Source organism: Ctenocephalides felis, unplaced genomic scaffold, assembly GCF_003426905.1.
Source record: "Ctenocephalides felis isolate EL2017-DRISC unplaced genomic scaffold, ASM342690v1 CF-g0.4_SCAFFOLD_00845, whole genome shotgun sequence".
NCBI lineage: Eukaryota > Metazoa > Arthropoda > Insecta > Siphonaptera > Pulicidae > Ctenocephalides > Ctenocephalides felis.
Window position 1 is genome coordinate 62,961,169 of NW_020536999.1, and position 16,806 is coordinate 62,977,974.

Here is a 16,806-nt window from a genome sequence, read left to right on the forward strand (position 1 = left end):
CCAAAATTTGACCTCTCGATGACACTTGATAAGAACTGATAGTTTCGCGAGACGATCGGCCGAACCGTTTTTTAAAGAATTTTTATAGAAATCCTGAACTCATTTTAGAAATTTTTGTAATCAGTTGTTGGAAGATTTTTTCTTTGCATTCAATAAATTGCAATTTTGATTAAACTTTTTGTGATGAATTTTCGTAGTCTAACTGAACATCTTAAAATGGCCTCTGAAAAATTTATTAAAGTATCAATTTGCATTGATTATTTCTAATATTTACACATATGAGTATGTTTTTCCAATTTGCCTCAAGGCAATATGCTTCCTTTTAATAATGTGATTTCTGTTATAAAAAATGGCTTTACATATAATACTAGTCGATATAATATTTGAAAGTGCTTCATTTATTATCGTAAAAGAAATAAAATGTATTAACATCAATTTAGGAAACAAAATTTCATAATTTGTCGTTTTTTTCTTAATTATTGTTACTTTACTCTGTTTTTTAATTACGTGTAATAGTCTCATTTACTCATAACACATTTCACTAATTAACAATTCAATAGCACAATATTCTTAGTATTTTAATTGCGTTATGTGATCGAAAAACGTGGCAAATTTTATCCTAAAGAACTTTTACATAACAAAGAACTATTGTAATTAAAATGTAAAAAAAATAAAGCAAGTCTTGTGCAAATTGTGCAATTAGTTTTTAGTCATCAAATGTTCAAAATAATAAGCTAATTATAAACATTATGAAAAATTAGATATGAAGGCACTTTGTCTTAAATTGCTTGATCTTCCTGTTTTCTAAATAATATATATTACTTAAAGTATTAAAATTATTGAATATTAATATTATTTAAATTATTAAATTATTAAATTATTAAATTTTGAAATTTAAACAGTAGAATTATTGTAACAATTATGTTTAATATTCAAATCTGATTTTTTTAAATTTTTTTCATTTCACCATATAATTTACAATTGTCTCTAGTCTAAATCTATTAAATTTAAAGATTATATAATTAGATTACATATGACAAATAAATGGACAATAGTAGCCAGTGTTACTTCTACTCCAAATACAAAATACATTTGTTTGGTTTTCAAATCTGAAGAAAATAGTGCATATTTTTAATAAAATAAAAATTATGCTCGGCAAGTGGGTTTCTTTCTCTTAAGTTATTAAAAATACCTACAACCTACTCACTTTTAAATCAAGTTTCAAAGATTTTTTTTTAAAGTTTTTAGTTGTATAATAATAACAAAAACCAAATCTTAAAATCATGCATAATAATTATATTTCAAATTTGATTATAAATAATTTAATTAATAATAAATGAAAATTATTTTTCATAATTTTACAAAACCTCGCAAAATTAATCATGATTCCATTATTTGTCCATTTTTAAAATTTCCGTAGGGAAAGTGATCGCAAAAAATCGAAAATGATTTTTTTTTTATATTTTTACGTTTGAAGGGTTTCTAAACATTTTGGGTATACCTAAAAAAAAAAAAATTAGAAAAGTGTTTGCGTTCAATATACGTATGTTTGAATTGTTTTAATTTATCGTCCACGATTTCGAGAGCACGGATCAATCGATTTGAATGATTCAAACAACATTTTGTCTGTTTTGAACGGAAATAATCAGTTTTTGGAGAAGGAGAGTATATTATTTTTAAAATTTTCAAAAATAGAATTTTTAAAAACAACTATTTTAAATATTTTTTTTTTAAAACGATTTGGATTTGAATATTCAAAAATAAACATTATTTCAAATTACAAAATTAGTAAAACCCCATATTCAAATAAATAATTTTATCTTTGCAATTCAGTTTATATTATTCTGCTACACATTTAAGTTAAGGCCCTCTAACGCATCATGAAATATGAGATAGGTCCTTCATTATAAGTCGGCTGATTTTTTTAAAAATATATAAACGTCATCGTCTGATTCATATTTTGTCTAAAAAATATGAATAGTGAATGTTCAGTATTTATAATGATCTCTTTGAAAACCTTTTAAACAATTGTTATTAATTATTTGTTCTTTTTGATTGATTATGAATGATTTTTATTCCTAGAATGTTTAATTATGCGGGAAGTTCCAGCAATTCACTTTAAGGCACGATGCTAGTTGAAATTTTAATATTACTGTTTCTTTTCAAAGTTACGAAGTTTTGGTAGTATGTACGCTTTAAATAAAATAATTTATTTAAATCTACTAAAACGTTTTTTACACAGCGCCATTATGATCTTACCAACTTACCATACGCATATATCTTAATTTCTTGAACACGACGAATTTTTTAACAAAACTCCAGTTGACAATCGTACAAGTCAAAATGAATAAATTATGTTAATACTGGCCATTACTCATAAGTCAGTAATAGAATGGCCGAATAATATATTTGTTTAATTCATCGACAGAAGAATCTTTGACACCACTGTGTCATGTGCGGTGAATGCTTTGAAAAATGTGATGATTATACAGAATTTAATGCCATGAAAGATGACGAATATTTCTATTTAATAGAAATAATACTAAATACAGAGTTGACAAGTCGAGTAAATCCGGAATTTAGTGCGTGTTGCTTTGAAATATTAGGACGTACAGGAATAAATAAATATGTTGGAAAGATTTTGTCCGGTGATGAAAGAAAATAGTTGAAGACGTTAACTGTAATTTCTATAATAATAGCAGAGGTTTTTATTTTTGTTTTTAATATCTGCACCTATTCCATTATGGAACATCAATAAATTTTGTTAATGCTTAACACTAGATTTACGGATATTGGTTGCATACCTATTTTTGCTGAAATGAGCCAATTTGACTCTGAAAGAAGATGGTAGTTTTTGGAAAATATAGTTCCAAGCCAATTTAAATAAAATATTTATTATAAAAAAAATCAAGTGAAGCATTTTTACTATTTTTTCGTAAAACTTTTTTATACAAATTGCTTTTATGAATGATCAAGGTACAATTCTCAGATCTAAACTTTGTGTCATTGCTCCTTTTTTTGGCCGCCGCGATTTGTACGTATAGTGCCTAGTTCATCTTTTCAAGTAACGCTTTGCAAATAAAATAATAGTTGTGGCAAATTATTATTCAAAAACCAGCTCTTTTAACGTGTTTAAAAACTGTATTAAAATCGGATCATTTGTAAAAGTTTACATGTCATGACTGTCTATTATTTTATGTTTCCAGATCAAAGGCGACTCAAATTTCCACATATATCAAATTAATTATATCTTGTCCACAGTCTAAAAATATTGCTCTTCAAGCTTAGCCACAAAAATTTTCCTCAAAAAAAAGCATTCGGATTTCATTTTTGCTGAAGTGCGGAAAACCGTTGACAAATTTTGATACCGATTGAGAGTAAATTACCATCTAGCTTTAATAATTGTTTATTGATTACTATGTTTGCATCAGGTTTGTAACATACCTGACTTACTTTGAAATCAAGGCATACTTCCGTATCAGATATAATTTTTATTTCCAACTAATAAATTACAAAATTACCTTTGTGGATCAGAGTCAAATTGGCTCACATCGTGAAAATAGGTATACCACATTCATGAATTCGAAATTAGAGAATATGCAAGAAATTGGAATCAATGTTTATATATATTTTATTACTTAACTGAAAATCAATGTTTGTTTGAAAACAAAAAAAAGTTTTATGTGTATTAACTGATAAAATTTTCATTGAGTCAAATTGAATCGATCCGTAAAATTAGTGATAAAATGTCTAAATTGAATGCTAATTCATTGACTGGCACATGCATCTCAAATATAAAATCTGCTGCAAAAATTATAATCATTCAAGTAAAAAGCACAAAAATCTCTGGTGAATTCATGAAAATCTATAAACCAATAAGGATTTGTATTTTTTTATATATTTCTTTTCATTTATTTGAATGAAAGTCAGAATTTGAGTCTTATGAGCTGTTATGATAGAATTTCTTATGCAGACTTTTCAGAAAGCAACCCAACGTTTGGCAATCACTAGGGTAGGCCAGAGCACAATGTTTTTTAAAATAATTTTTTTTTAATTTAATTTACTTTTTATAGGATATTATTATTGTTTACACTTTTGTAAGGGTGAAGTTTTCTATTTAACCCTCATATGCAAGCTTTTATATATGTTATATTAAAACAATTGTTGAATTCAGCTCAAAAATGACAATTTATCTTAAGAAACAATTCAATAACGTTTATTCAAATATTATATTAATATCTCGTAAACTGAACAACATTGCTCACAACCAAGAAAAGCAACAACGAAAGAAATACTTTTGTTATAGATTTTTAAATAAAGCCTTTTATCTCCTCATAGATTGATTTCAGGCGAATTATACATCTTTTGCCGTCTACTTTTGAATATTGTGGTTAAAAAATTTCTTAACTTGTTTTTGAGATATTTGTGGTAGACCGCAAATCTTTAAGCCCGCTCAACCCTATTTGTATATGTATTCATTTTTAGGATTTACCTATTATTGATGATTTTATATTTAATATAGATATGATTAAGATAGCCTTTTTTTGTCAATCAAAACTTTATTAAAGTTTTATAATACAAAATGTTGAGGTTTATAAAAAACAAAAAACTAAACCAAAATACAAAAATATAAATGTAAATAATATTTTTTGCTTAAAAACGTTTTTTCATCTATAAAACCGATGAAATTACTACTTGACATTAAGCTGCCCGAGGCGCAGGGGATCTGAAATATTGATCCGAAAATGAGTTTTAGATATCTTGTAGAAGATTTACATCATTATGCTAAAGTTTTTCAAATAGACTAATCAATTCATAAATACCAATATATTCTGGTCGTAATGGTTTTACACAATTAGTAATATCCAAAGGAAAATTTTATGTTTTCGTCCAAAAATGAGATCTGATAATTTCATGTTTTCTCGACATTTCGAGATATTATTATAAGAATCAATCAATCAATTATAAAAATTTATTGAATTTTGAAAATTTGTCTATAGAAAATACTCTGACAATGAGTTGTATTAGACACGAGCCCGATTTCCCATAATGTGTAATAAATCTAATCAGAATACATATAAATCACTCATAAATTATTATATTGATTTATTATTGACTAAGTCTATTTACTATGACTATTTACACATATCGAGAAATTCATGTAAAATGCAAAGCAAAATACCACTTACAACTAGTTTTTATTTGGTGTGGTTGTACTACTTGATATAGAACTGGCCGAGGTTTGAATCGAACTCGTTTATTATTCTATTCCAAAGAACTGAGAATATTTGAACTACAAAAATTCTATATAAAATTAATTTTATAAAACAGTGAAAATGTATTTATAAAAAATAATTGTTTCTTTTTAAATGAGCTATACTAAAAGTGTATGAAATTGTATTTAAAAAAGGAGTAATACAGAAATAAAAATAAGATATCGAAAGAAATAGTCGGACGTAAAAGTTTCAAATTTGGCGGGCAACACACATAATGCATTTGAAGTTGTACGTGCATATCACACCTGGGGTGGGGTTAGTATAATTTTTGACAGATAGATCAGAAGACGACTTTATTGTATTCGGTGATTTTCTAACATTATAAAAGAAAAAGTATTGTGCTAATTATATTCCGAAAAACTGAATTAAGTATTCCGAAAAACTGAATTAAGTATTCCGAAGCGTTTGAAATATTGACAGTGGCATGGGTAAGTCTGCTTTTAGTTTTTAAATATATAATTAATATTAAGAAGTAATAGAAACTTCTTCAAGGTGACTAATATTAAATTGTAAATCACTATGGATAAGAAGATACACATGTGTCTGCTATCAGTAATAAATATGGAACTAAATATCGGATCAGATGGAAATGTTATGGTAATGTTATTTTACGGATCTACAATCGTATTAGTTGGTTGTCACGAATTATCAAATAGCTATATATTTACTGTGCGATCATACGTTCCACACATACAGTCTAACCTCGAAAACGCTCTGTCACAATATGTAACTTTGGTCAGGCTCCACATTCGTGTTATCAAAGTGATATTAGAAAGCAATTTTTGATAAAATTGTTATTTGACGTATGTACCTTTAGGAGTTTAGGTTTTAGAAGCCGATTTAAGTAATCTGTGCTTAATCGCACAGCAAAGACTAAGTTTTGTGACAGTTCGTGACGACCAACTCATACGATTATAGACCCTTAACATAACATTTTTGAACAGCCAATCTCTTGATTACTTTAGTAGGTAGAAAAATAACATAAAACAGGGCTCTTATATAAGACATTTTAAGTTATAATTGTAATTTAACTAGGTGAAAGTGGCTTGTTGCCGTAAGGGAAGTTGCTTGCCGAAATGTGTAATAATTGTGCACGAACTTTATGACCATAAACTTTATGGAAAACGTCAATACATTTTTTTAAAGAAATTTAATAAATTATTTTGTATAATATCTGCTATAAGAAAATACAGACGCGATTACATATATCATGCAGCATTTGATATTATTTTATGATTTCAATAGTAATACGTTTTTACACAGCTAGAGGAGTTTTGTAGACTTATTTTTTTTTTTTGTTAATGGCGTAGCCGATCTTCTCGCAAACCTAATCGCGGATCCTCCTTGTCGAATTTATTACATAGCTTTTGAATTTGTGCAATTCAAAATCAAGTTTTGACTTATCACATAACACAAGCGACTTCTAACACAAATTATTTGGACATGTTCATATTTTTTCAAACTGGCAATGGATATTTAAAATTAAACCACTTGACTGTAATATTTTAATGTTTTCTTTAGGACTATGATGACTATCGACATAATAAGTTTCATCGAAGAAAATGTTCAACATTTAATTACAAAGAAACGGCTGGGACGATTTTTGTTCAAAACTAATCACGATTATCAAATAATATCTTTCAAATAGTTTTTGGATTTTTCAACTCGATTCAGAATTTTTGGCTAAAACGTGGCCATTTTTTTTCACTTAATTACTAAGAAACGACTCGGCCGATCATCAAATGTAACTGAGAAACGATAGTCCCCATCAATATACATCGAATAGCTTCTAAATTTTTGAAGTCGGTTCACGCGTTTTAGAGAAAACGTCGACGAATGGGTGAAAAATCGGCTCACATACACACATACACACATACACACACGCACATACGCACATACATTTATTAACTGCCAGAAAGAGAAGTATATGTTTTCATAAAAAACTTCAAATAGCCAATTCTATGTTTTCTTGACGTTTCAAGCCATTCTGAATCGAATGAGACCAAACTTACACACACATATTTTTTCCAAGTTTGGTCTCATTCGATTCAGAATGGCTTGAAACGTCAAGAAAACATAGAATTGGATATTTGGAGTTTTTTATGAAAACATATACTTCTCCTTCTGGTATTTAATAAATGTAAAAAATAATTATAAGTGTCATTTTTTCTTATGGCACTTTGCAAAATCTTCCCAATAAATATAAATAATTGATTTAATAAATAATAATTTTTGGATTTATATATGATCTACCTGTCTACTTGTCTTCCCGTATGCCTATTTATTTGTTTACCTGTTTATTTCTAGATCAGCCTGCCTGCTTACCTTTCCTGCCTATTAATCAATTTTTAATTTTCATTCGAGAATTGGCCTTAATTTTTTATATTATTTTTGGAACATGAATTAAAAGTTGGAGTGATGACTTAAAACTATTGGGTGGTAATCCAATTAGTTATCATATCACTGTGTTATGATTTATTACAATAATCTGTAATCAAATAGAGCAAATAGTTATTGATGCGGCAATGTCGGGTCAGGGTTGTTTTTACTTGGAAACATATTGCTATCTATACTTCCAAAAAAAAAATCACTAATGTTTAACATCAGGCTCCTCGAAGCGGTATTGAAACAGGGATATTTGATGTGGGCCCCGCCGTTCTAGGCACTTATAACTACGACCTTTGCCATATTTTTAAGTTGTATAAATTATACAAAATCGACAAAATTCACTTTAGACTAGAATATAGTCAAATAAAATCGTATTTCAAAATCGTGGGTGATTCCTTCTTCAGCTTTAGGCGTTTGAAAATTGCGAAGATTAACACTATTAATAGCTATCATCTATCCAAAACCTTTTAATTTCAAAACGCCTGTTTTCATAATCCAGAAAAATAGCATCGTCTTAATGTCTAATTGAATTAGCAGCGATCTCTGGAATCAAATTATTTACCATAATGCTTCTTTTATTGTGACGATAGCTTGCTCCTCTTCTCTCCAGGCCATTATCTTTACAAATGAACTGACTACGTTGAGTCGTTTCGTCTACATTTACCGTTATTAGATTTCTTTCAACTCCTAAACTTCGTTTCTTTTGTGACCGTAGTAATTTTTTTAACCGTTGTATAATGTCGCATTACATGGGGGTTGAAATGGGACGATCACTCGGGACAAGTTTGCAGGGTAATTTTCAACATTACAGGGATGAAGATACGAAAATGTTTGGTTTTGGTAGGAAGTAAAATATTTAATTTAACTAGTTGACTATGGCGCGCTCTTTGAGCAGTGTGACAAGTTTTATATATTCGTCAAACACAGAGTAAATTGCGCTAGTAAAATAATTAACATGAGTTAAAAAGCATATATTAGACACGTTTTTTACTAATTTATTTGGCTTTATAAACTAGCACATTAGCCATACATACATATTAAATTAAAAACGTAATAAATTCAATTAAATATTATTCAAATAAAAGTAAGAATTCAAATTTTTGCTGTATGAAGTGATACGAACATTATAAAGTATTATAGGTCCATTATAAAGTATTATAGGTAATTGAATTAAAAAAACTCATTAAAATTTGAATTTAAATGTATGTGTTCTAGGATTTTGTACTAATTATTATCTCTTTGACGATTGACGTGCACTTTTAAAATTACAATTAAAATTAAAAGTATTAAATTATTTAATTTAGTTAATTATTTAGAAAATTCTGCCACTTCTTAATGAAAATTTAATATTAATTTTAATTCAGATAAAACCACGTTTTTCCTAAAAATGTAAAATACGTTGCCAAATGTATGGAAAAAGAAATGTAAAAAATATTTTTCTATCATTATAAATAAAAATAATAAAAAAATATTATTAATAAATTTAGTATTTTGAATTTACGTTCGATAATTTGTTGTTACTGGTCAACAAATTATCGAGCGTAAATTGTGATTGTCGAATATACTCATCATGGATAATTGGCAGAATTTTGTGTATTGACGAGAATAATCGTCATGTGTACAAATCGTGACCATTCGCTATTTCAATTGTAATTTTTGTGAACAAAAACAATATATTCTGAAATGCCAAGATGCTTCGAATTTTTCGAGGCTATGACTGTATAAAATAAGTAGTCGTACCTGGTATTTTACCTTAAGGCAACTCGCATGAATTTTCCAAAATTTAAATAAAATTTACATAATTAATAAGAACTAAGACTTAATATACCCAACATTTATTTTGCAAATAGTGGTTCTTCAAAACCTATTTTTACTTTCTTTTATTGAATTTAATCCATTTTTAGTTTAGCTTACTTGACTTGTAATTGACGAATATACTCGTCACTGTTCAATGAGAGTGCCACAGTTAACTGGTTAATTTTATAATAATTTTATAGTAATTTTTATACATGTCCTGAAATGGACAATTAGCAAAACTGCAGGAATAAAAAAAAAACTTCAAAATTCAAAAGAACCATTGTCAAAGATTTCACAAAATTGACATATGTTAATTGCTGGCAAGTTCGATTGGATGATCTTAAGGTCGGCCTTTGTAGTTGTTTTAATATGTTAATATATCGTCCTTTATAGTGCACATGTCGTCGTCGTTTTTTTTTTGTATTAACCAAATCGGAAAATTCTTTAGGGCATTCGAAATTTTTTTTATTAATCTATTTGGGCATCAGTTAAGATTAAGTTGACTACATAAAAACAAAACTTCTAGTGCATAATTCGTTTGAATTTCAGCAAATGTGATAATATATTTTATATTTTTCAAGTGTTTATATAAGTCTTTTTTCAACGCCATAAATAAATTATACCCTAAACCCATTAGTATTAAGCAACCCTGCATTCTGTACCGAATCTCCACCCTCTTATATTGGTACAATTTTTACTCATTTTCACCACCGACTTCTTATTTTTTCAGGGCGAGGGTTAAAAATAGACACGAGTCGAACAAATCTGCATTGTAAATTCGCCGTGTTGTGTTGTTTCTTTCCTCTTTCTTACTTTGTCTTATTCGAGAGGGGTAGGTTTGTGACCTATTAACATCTGCTGGGGTAGTTTTTCGAGGAATAAGAAATGCACACAGACTCCTTTGATCTTTCATGAATATATTTTTCTGAGAAGTGAATTTATTATTTTTGTATGCAAGTGCGTTAATGCGACTTTTATGATTTTTTACTAGTAAGCGACATATGCGGTGAGATTTTAAAATTACAGAACACTGGGGATAAATGAATGAATTTAATATTTGAGCATATAATAATTTAGTACATTATTATTTTTTTTAACTGTTTTTACCAGAAAATCTGACTTGCTTATTTTATTTTCGACGTTTCAAGTCATTCTGAATCTTTTAAGACTAAAATTGAAAAAATTATGTATGTGTGTGTATGCGTCCTTATTTTTGACCTTTCATCTATGTAAATTTCAAAGTGATCAAAATTTTGTATTCTGTTACAAACAGATGTTTGTCTTTGAAAACAAAATTTGAAAAAAATTGCATATGCAATGATAAAAAAAATATGTTTCAAATAATATTCTATTAAATTTGAGGTCTATTAGATAATTAATTAAGTGGAAAGGCAGGTCTATCAGGTAAAGAGATACGGAAAAAAGCTAACAGATCTGGAAGGATATGTATTTTCGGCTGTTGATTTTTTTAAAGATAATTTCAAAAGAATGTATGAATTTAAAAAATGTTAATTTTAGAAAATATTTCAATGACAAAAATAGTGTTTTTTAATTTTATTTCTGGAATGTTTGGATATTCTAGGTAAAATCAAGAGAAATAAATGATATTTGAAAGTTTATTATCGTTCATATTTATTTTATGAAATAAATCGTTAGAAAGAACAGGAGGATATTTTGCAATTTAAATGATTATCGATATTTTTTTATTATAAAAACGCACTTAGACATTTTACTCTTCTTACAATTCTAATATCCCTCATATATAATAGTAATCTCATATTATATATATATTATAAATACAAATATATAATGTTTTCGATGTGCTTGACTAGAAATGTTGAAACCCTCAATCATTAAGGAATCAGATATTTGTAATTTTTTTGGTAAAATCACGAAGTCCCGGGTTCAAATCTGAGTTTCAAACAAACTGATATAAGACAGTACTGACATTCAATTTTACTTCAAAATGTAGATTCAACATGTTTCTAAATGACACTTACTGCTTCAATAAGTTAAAATATATCAACAACCTTTGATTGCTTTTCAAAATAAAACTAGAATAGATATGGCAATTATTATAGACTGTTTTCAGAAAAGGCTTTCTGAAATACCATTTCACAAAACCATTTTTCATAGAAAGAAAAAGGTGCTATATTTGATAATCAATTTATAATAGAATCACTAGTTATTTTAGAAATTATCAAATATTTAAATTTTTTCAGTGTTCTGATATATTCAAAAATTTACTATTTATTATTATTTGAAAATTGACTCTAAAATCTTCTGAAATTTAATATAAACATCATTATATTTTTATCACACTTATCTAGAAATCGGTAAGTTTCAGCAATTTGCCTTAAGGCACAATGGAATCCATAGCTAGTTTTGTATATTAATTTTTTTTTCACAAATATTAATAAAACTAGCTATTAAATTGACAATTAGTGACTCGAAACATGTTATATTAATGGTGACTCAAACAATGAGATTAAACTGCCTAATAAGTGCTTACGATTATATATTTTTCAACCCCTTTTATACGAATTTATTTTGATTATATGTACATTCAAATTATATACATATATTTATACCCGGTCTTCCCTATAGACGTGATTTCAATATTATGATTGGATTATGTAAAAGTGTGTACACGAGTCTAAAAAGGAATCTAAATGCGACGCGGTGTAAAATTATAAAGGGATATGAATAACAAGTTTTTTTTTTAATACAACTGACATCGAAACAACTCCTAGCAAACAATTATTGAGGTAAAATCACTTAAAGAAAAAAAAATTCCTCGCATATTTAAAGTTCTTTGCATAATTATATATTAAAAGACAAGTGCTCGTTTCAAATATTTTGAAAGTATTCTATTACTACATTCTGCAAATTACCTATAAATTAATATAATATGTACTTTTATAGCAATATAATATATAGCATAATTGAATTAAATGCCTTTAATTAAAAATGTTAAAAACGGAAGAAATTATATCTACGCTTCAGCATTCTTAAATAACTATTATTAAGTTATTTAACAATCGATGTAATTGTTCAAAAAATTGATTTATAAAACGTATTGAAGATAGTCTCAAAAAGTTTTAGCACAGTATTATATATTATAATGCATAAACGATAAATATTAACTAGTGGGGTGCATGGCATCGTGCCTTAAGGCAAATTGCTGGAACTTCCCTTACCGTAATTGAAAATCTTGGTACGGAATTAAAAAAAAATTACACAAAATGTGTACACATTATGAAAATCTCTATAAAATATCTGATGATTTGATGTGAATAAGTTTAATAAACATTTTTGACCGCCAAATTATTTTTTTTTTAACTTATTTTTATTGAGAGTCCATAACCGCTGGGCCCGCCTTCTCAAAAATTTAATCAGTTTTTTTTATCTGGTCAATACAAGTAAAATGTTTTTTGAACTATTAATATCAGACGCCCCGTTCTCTTCGCCAAAATCTAATCAGCACGTCTCCTCATCAATGCGAATCGAATTATTCAAATCGGTTGAACCGTGTTCCCGAAATCGTCGACGAAAATTTGTATCCGCAAACACACACACATACATCCATTTTTTTCTAAAGTATACCAAAATGTTCAGAAACCTTTCAAACGTAAAGATATATAACAATTTTCATTTTCGATTTGTTTGCGATTGCTACATATGACTTGCCCTACGGGAAGTTAATAAAGACTTTTATTTGCAGTCAATGCATTAATAATTCTTTCAAGAAGAAATTTGTAACAAATTATTTTAAAATTGTGTATATCTATTATTGACTGAAAAAAACTTCTAATTGGATCAAAATTACTGCACCAAAGGGCTTCTAATTCTAACTCAAAGGGCAGCAAAGTGCGCAGTATGTATGATTAAATTTTTGATAAAGAATCTTTATATTTAAGTACCGCTTTTAAGTGGCGATTTATCATTTTTCTTAAAACTACTAATGTATTAAAATTTGATAAATAAATATTTACAGAACAGAGTTTTTTTTGCCACTTGATCTGTAAATTTATTGGAATACTATACTAAACAGAATAAATTTCGAATAGATTATAAATAGAATCAGGTTACAACATTGCAATATTAAGGCAATGTATTTTAAAATATTCCACAATGATGAATATTTAATATTTAGAATTATAATTTTACAGAATGTATATATATATATATATATATATATATATATATATATGTAAGTACGTAAGTTTCTTTGTTAATGAAGAATTAGCATATTTGAGTTATTTAGTTCATTCATAAGCAAATTATGGTGAGTAAAATGGCGCCAGCGTAAAACCACAAATAACAATTTAGTCATTTAAATGTTTCCGTGTTTATTAGTCTTAAATTTTCACATTGACAATAAAGAAGTAACATATTACCTTAAGAAAAAGTTAAGAAAATTATACTTTTTACATGAACAAGTTCTCAACAAAGACACTATTCAACTTATGAAAATATATTGGTAGTACATGAATAAGTACAATTTTTTTTTTGAATATTTTAATTCTTAAAAGATATTTTAACTTACCTTTTTTATATGTTTGGATTACAAATTTTAGTTAATTACAAGTTTATGTGTGATATTTTTAGGTAAATCGAAAAGTTTCCACAATTTCTCTTGAAGCTTGATGATCGTCGTTAAGCTCTGGTTGAAATAATTTTAATGTTTTTAACTGTTTGTGAAATATAAAGTAGTTTTAATTAATAAGTGCATTTAAAAATATTCAGAGCTTTTTTTTTAAAATGTTTCAATTTTTAAACTATTTTTGCGAATTTCCGAATAACAAATTTTAGTTTTTTTTTTTTTAAATGACATTTGTTCGTCGATGAGATATTTCCACAAATTAGCTTGTTTGATATACTCTGGAATAAATAATATTCTTATCCAACTATTGTGTTTAAAACAAAGATCCGGAGATTTGGCTTAAAACACAAATCTAAAGCATCAGAAATGTCTTATGTAGTGGTTTTAGATTAGTCTCATGATTCAACCATAAGATTGCGTCTAAAATGTTTATTTGCTAACAATACCGCTATTCCAATTCAAGTTTATTATTCCTGCGGTAGATTAATGAATATATATTTTCAACCAGAGCAGTCTTAATTTTATTTCAAAGTTTGGCTCTTTGATAGCTTTCTGTCCTAGGTCATTCAGCTCGGTTAGTAGTGGATTGAAGAATTAATTTAGAATTAGAATATAGTTTAGATATATGGTCAGGTTTATAGTTCTGTTCTCAGTTGAACGTCTTATGATAATGTCTAATTGACTTCATTCAAAATAATATTATTGCAGTGGAAATTCTCGTTTTCATGCTTATTGTTACATGACCACATGGAGGTAACAGTTGTTCAAAGTAATAAATACTGAAGCGTTGCACTTATAAATACAATATGCGTGAAGTCCAACTAATATTATTTTGGCACGTTTGCTATTTGGAGGTTATTTTGTCAGCAGTTGACAGTATCAACAATTCTAATAAACAATCATTTAAATACCGTACATAGCTTTTTAAAAGTTTAGCGACTACCATTAACATTGAGAGCCAACACCTGCAAAATATGATTTGTCAAAGTAAAATAGTTACATCGAGAATATAAAATCTTGAAGGTACTTTAATTTTAACTATGTTATGAGAAACTAGATTATAATATAGATATATTATCCAAAAATCAACTTATTATTTCAGCTGTAAGATCACAGTATATTCGTACTCATTAATAAGTTGGCTACTTATACTTATGAATAAACTCTTAAATCTCTCATATCTTCTGTTTTATTCTTATTTGTGTATCATACGATCACATCTCAATATCTCCTATGACGGCTTGAAATTATATTATGTTCAATAAATTAAACTAGTGGTGCATGGTATTGTGTTTTTTGAAAATTTTGAAAAAAAATCTAAAGATATTGAAATTTGTTTGAACTGTATAAGTGAACTTTAAAAATTAAAAATGTTGATACAGAACCCAAAAAATTGTAACAAAATTAGTACTCTATAAGTATCTGATAATTTGATGTGCATAGGTTTAATGATTATTTTTTACGCCAAATTTTTATTTATTAATATATAATAGTATCTCCGAAACCGCTAGACCTTACTTTCCAAAAATTTAACCAATTGTTTAATCGCCAATACAGGTAAAATGTTTTAAAATCATTCAAATCGGTTGATCCATGCGCCCAAAACAGTGAACGGAAAATTGTATCCAAACTACATACACATACACACACACATACATTCATTTTTCTAAGATATGCCAAAATGTTCAAAAACGTTGAAACGTAAAGAAATTTTTTCATTTACGATTTTTTTGCGATTACTATACTTATCCCTACGGGAATTTAGCTAGGATAAATGGCATTTTGCCTTAAGGCAAGTTGCATAACCTTCTTGATTCCTGTGAATGATAGACTCATAATTGATAACACAAGTCCACATTCGACAAATTATAAAAAGTTGTTTATATACGATTTGCGACATATGTTTCCCGTGTACTTTTTAATGCTGAACACATTTATGGTCAAGATTGAGGATGCAAAAGACAGAGAAAGTTTAAAAAAAATCGACAAAATCTCTGAAATCGGTTTCCCAGGTCGTTTGAAGAGAGCAGTCAAGAAACGACAGAAATTAAGACTTTATAATCATCATGCAGAGGAATTAGTAGATCGGAGATTTTGTCTTCATTTTTTTATTTGTATTTGCTGTTGGACGCCCAATTTTGACTTTAGATTCGTGTTTAAAAGTACATTGGTAAATATATGTCGCACATCCAACACAGAACTCCGTATTTTTTAAGTCTTCTAAGTTAATTTTAATAAGTTTTTCTACTGTTTATTTCGTAACTAAAGTTTTAATTTTACTGAAACTAATCAATGCAATTTTTAATTGATATCTTTAAATCAAACTTATATGTAATTGTTTTAATTACATACCAATCCTCGTATGTTCAAGTTGTCATTCCAAACTTTAATGATATTTATTAATCGATCATTGTCCGCAGGTCTATAGCATTTTAAGATGTTCATTTATGAACCTTATTTGCATGTTAAGTTTTAATAAAAAAAACAAAACGATTTCTTAAATTTAATAACAAAGTTTATTAAAGTTGCCAATTTTTACTTAAAGTAACCAACATTTTTCGAACAGTTTGAACTTTTAAAATCGGTTCAACTTTTTTGGCCTGATCGTATCCTGGCTCTCTTCAAATGATCTGGAACCGATGTCGGAGATTTTGTCGTATTTTTTAATTTTTAAATTTTTTCTGTTTTTTGCAATTTGATCTACAATCTTGACTTTAGATTCATGTTCAGAGTTAAAAA